The sequence below is a fragment of the Octodon degus genome, unplaced genomic scaffold, assembly GCF_000260255.1.
Source record: "Octodon degus isolate 3935 unplaced genomic scaffold, OctDeg1.0 scaffold00150, whole genome shotgun sequence".
In the NCBI taxonomy this organism is placed as follows: domain Eukaryota; kingdom Metazoa; phylum Chordata; class Mammalia; order Rodentia; family Octodontidae; genus Octodon; species Octodon degus.
This window is the reverse complement of record NW_004524726.1, coordinates 7,138,676-7,143,825: the sequence shown is the minus strand read 5'-3', so window position 1 is coordinate 7,143,825 and position 5,150 is coordinate 7,138,676. Positions and strand designations below refer to the sequence as shown.

The 5,150-nt window shown below is 33.7% G+C and overlaps 1 pseudogene; it reads right to left on the bottom strand.

The window, feature by feature from the left end:
• Window positions 1-96: 96 nt before the first annotated feature.
• Window positions 97-5,150, bottom strand: part of LOC111812903 — a 19,131-nt pseudogene continuing 14,077 nt past the window's right edge.

Below are 5,150 nucleotides of genomic sequence, written 5' to 3'. Positions count from 1 at the left end.
TAGAGAATTATATTCTTTTGGCATATTTCAGAGTGATGTTGTTAAAATAAGATTTATATTGTTTTTATTTTTTTTTTACAAGATCCCAACACTGTTTTATTTGTTCTCCTCAACATCCTGCTCTATGGCTTCCTTGGCTGTCTTCGCCTGGACGCCAAAGAGCCGGGCATTTGTGCCAGCCATGCACAGACTGGCGAATGCCTTGACGTTCTTCTCTTCCTATGTGATGACCCTGGCCTTCTCCTTCTTGTAGAATTCCTGATGGGCATCACAGGTCCTGTATGCTGGGTAGCCACATTGAGTTCTTCAGCTGAGCTGTCTCCTTTTTGGGGAGCCGATGGCTTCCTGGGGAAGAGGATGAGCTTGGAGGTATCTTTCAGCCGCTGCACGTTGTACTACAGGGACAAGGCGGGTTTGTTCAGCCGCCTTGAGTCCACCGAGATGCCAGTGGACCGGGCCACCTGCTTGTGAATACTGGCTACCCGCAGCTTCTCCAGACGGGAAGCTGCTGCCAGCTCGGACCTTGGTGCAGTGTCCATCATGGGACAGTGCACGATGCTTTTGCCTGCCGGGCCTTTCTTGAGGATCTTCCAAGCTGGTTGAATGAACCACGTAGCCATGCGGCCCTGCCAGTCCTTGTGGAAGTGGGGCTTCGGAACCACGCCATTCCGGCTGGGCGCTGTGACCGCCTCTTGGGGCGCGAATTGGCAGAACCCAATGGACAAGATTTATATTCTTAACTCTTAAAAATTTTACTTGAACATGAACAGTAAATAAAGTTAGATACCACTACAAATTATTTGCTCTCTTTGGTGTCATGTATCGAAAATGGAAATATGAATTAAAATTTATAAAAGATGAAGATTTTGAGTTGAGACTTTAATGATTAATCACTATCTTACAATAAATTAAACCAGTTTACATAATATTTAGATTTATTTCTGCCTTTGAGTCTTGAAAACTTTAAGCTTATAATTGATGATTTATCAAGGATAAAAGAAATGCTCTTAGAACTCTGCATGGTATGTGTATTTATTAAATTTTAACATGCTTTAAATGTATTTTTTGCATAAAACAAAATTAGAAAATCATTGTTAATCACTTTTCACTGATGAAAAACCAAAATTCAGGGCGGTAAATTTGCCAAAGAGCATTACTAATACACTGCACAGTACATTTTGGTCTCCCAATCCCATGTCTTTTCAGTGCACAATAATTTTTACTCAGTATCACAAGTCATTATCAGACATACATTTGGAGAGTGTAGGTTTCAAAGTATAATAAAACAAATTTAAGGGGTTAAAATGTATTAGAAAGAATAATTAGAAATTAAATAATTCTTCTTGTAAAATTTATTTACTTGGCACAATATAAACAAAATATGTTCTATATTCACAGTTCACCAGATGCATCTAATGGAAATATCCAGTTTAGCAACACAGTGTCCAGGGCTGGGGAACAGGACAACAGGAAACATGATTCACAGGACCATTAATACTAGTCAGTATAATATTTAATATTTGTGTTAACATATAAAATTCTCATGCTTGCTGATTGTCAATATTAATAGTATACCTACACTTCATAGCAAAAAATCTAGTTCAACTATCATATAAAAGCTTTCCAGGGGGTCAGCGAGATAGCTCAGTGGTCTAAAGTACCTGCGTAGGCAAGCTTAGGCAAATGTGCAGGGACCATGGTTCAGTCCTTGGCACCACATGCTATGCCAGCTCCTCCCCCAGGGTGGGCCGAGCTGGCCCCCCAAAAAAATAAATTTTTTTTAAAACTTTCCAGTATCTTTTTCATAAATATGTTTCTTCTTACTATTTCCAGGAAAGCATCGCTTCTGTCAAGGGCAGGGACTTCAATACCACATGAAGTTGTACTTCTTCCATACACATGGACCTAATAATCCCAAGAAGTGAAAATCAAATAATTAAGTACTTGGGTCCCAGACATGTTTGGCTGAATTCAGAGCAGCCTTGTACATTCTGCTGCACAACACTAACAAGCTCATTATAATCTAGGTCCTTATTGTTTATTCAGTGAAAAAGATATTCTAACATTGCTTTTCTGTGTTAATATAAAGTTTTACAAAATTTCCTGACAAAAATTGAGCTTCAGATAAATACTAACTTTCACTGTTATAACATCTTTTTTTTTTTTTCCAGAACAAACACTATTGGCTTCTCCATTTTTTCAATATTTTATATTTTAAGTTATTAGTGAAGATTTTACTCAAGAATATATTCTGTACATGCAGTCATTATTTTAAAATGGTATTGTAATTCCAAATTAGTAAATTACTGAAAATATTACCTGCAGGGATTAATTTGAAAAAGAAAAAATTTTAGTAGATTTACTCAAACAGAGAAATTACATTTCAAAATGTCTTATTTTTATTGTTGCCTTAAAATAAGTAATGGAATGCTATGAGATAGCAGCAAGGTTGTGCGAATTATACTATGTAAATGAAATATCAGCTTTATAATATTTTGTAAATAATCTACAAAATTTATAACTTTTTTATAAATTCAAAAATGTATTCAAAAAATACTTACATCTACACAAGGAAAAAAAGGAGAAGACAGGAGGAATTTTCTTCAAACATTCCCACTGAAAATATATAAATTTGCTATAAAAAGTCCAAACAGTAGATAAAAAATTGCAATTTATTATAGGTCATGCATATGTGGTTTTATTTATCACTTTCACAAATATATATGTGAATATATTGTACAGATGTGAAAAAAATATGTGATTATAAATTTCTTTTCTGTGCTACAAGTCAGTGGCCTCTTATTAAAGTATATATACAGCCTTTTAAAATTTACTTTATGGGGGGCCGGGGAGATGGCTCACTGGGATAAGTGCGTACCTGGCAAGCGCAAGGGCCTGAGTTCAATCCCTGGTTCCACCAAAAAAAAAAAAATATATATTTTGTGGACAGACATTCACTAAATTGCCAAAGCAGATCATAAATTTGGATTTTCCTCCTTTAGTTTACTGAGTATCTGGGATTGTAAGTGTAGACTTTGAGTGAAATTAATTTTCTTTGTTATTGTTTCTTTTACTGTTCTGGGTCTCCAACCCTCATCTTCCTTTTATAATGAGAAAGCATCTAACTAAATTGGCAGGGCTGGACTCTAAGATCTTCTGCCTCTGCCAGCCATAGTACTGGGATCACTACGACAAAGTCTTTTTTTTTTTTTTTTTTTTTTTTTTTTTCCGGAACCAGGGATTGAACTCAGGCCCTTGCACTTGCCGGGAAAGTGCTTATTCCACTGAGCCATCTCCTCAGGTCTCAAATTATTTTTTAAGGGTTTTATCTCATCATATTTCTACACTTTTTCCTTTTTTATAGGTAAAATCTGATTATTTAACTTTATAAATGTATGTCAATATCTTAACATTTCTTTATTTCTTTAGCTGTTTGGTACAGGGTCTCAATACACAGCTTGGACTCATAGTGATCCTCCTGTTTTCAGACTCCCCACTCCCAGTCACTATCTTAATGTTTCTTAAAAAATTGAAATAATCATATAGTCACAAATGAAAACCAGATAATATGTAAATCAAAGTAGGTTCCACAAAACAACAATAATGTGAATGAATATAAGCTAGTTTGCTTCATTTATTAAATTATTTTATAGATTTTCAATTCATATAGTAAGTTTTATTTTTAAATAAATAAATAACATTCCTTAATTTTTGGAATTCTGTGGTTTATTGAATACTTTCTAAATAAATTAAACTATACACTGTGAAGGAGCTTAAACTTTCCAGTATGTCTTATAATAGCCTGAACACATAGCTAACATAGTCAACAAATATTTCATCCTAATGAAGGAAGATTATACTGTTTGATTAAGATTTTAGACTCAAGATGGATGTATGTGAAGTGGTCAGATCAAACAGGGAAATAGTATCAGCCAGCTCATTTGGACAAGGATCAATTCCTGAGTGGATAACAGATGGTACAGCCAGACTACCCTCCAGGTAATCTGCCCTCCTTGCCTTATCTATTTTGTAAATTCCAAGTTATTTCAAATTTTAGATAAGGTTTTAATATTTTTGAATCATTGCCTAACTTCCTATTTTAGGCATCCCCTCCTCCTACATGATCTCTTCATACCCTGACCTCTATCCAGTGACGTAATTTCAGTATGACTTATAAACTTGAACTACAAGTTTTATCACCAAATGAATTTCATAACCACCATGAACCATGAGAACACAATCAAATATTTAATACATATTTGACTTGACTAAATACATTAAACATCCATGGTTTTCAAACACAGTTCATAGTTTTTCTATATTTATGTAACCCACCAAAAAACCATCTTTACAATTTTGTAGACATTATTCACCTTATTTACATAATTAGCACTAATGTTCTTATTTACCATGTTGTTATTTATGCTGTCTTAAGATATTCAGCATTCAGCAGTCCTACTTGGTACTGTCCATTAGTAAAAGTGCTTCATAATTTCTTCGATATCTATCATTTCTGTTCTCTTCAAAGTCTAAATAAATCAAAATAGAAAAGCAAAAAGGCACCTAACTAGCTAACTTGCTAGCACTTTAATATTAATTATACATGAAAATTTCTATGACAGACATTTGCTTTAAAATACCTAACTTTTAAAAAACATAAAACTGACTTTTTACAAATGACATAAACATAAATAATGGAGTGCATGATTTCACCTCTATGAAATGCTTGTGTTTTTAATGTAGTGATTCCTACAGTAAAATAAAATAATTTCATTTTATTAATCTCTCATTCTCATTTTCCCTTTCTTCATTAAGTTATGATGTGATTCCAGAAAGGATCCATCTGTAAAAGGATTTGGGACTCAATCTTTCAAAATGCCACACCTGAAATCATTATAATATAGATAAAGATAACATTTCTTGGGGGGGTGAACTGAATAATTTTCTGTAATACATAAATTTCTTTTCTATTTTGAAGAATAAAATAAAACCAAAAAATAGTAGTAGAAACAAAGACAGAAATAGGACAACAGAGGAGTACATATGTTACAGATATTCAAAATGAGAGTAGCTAATTAGCAATGGTTGTTATATTATCTACTGTTATTATCAGTACTGTTGCTCAGATTAACAGAAATAGATGCACAAGA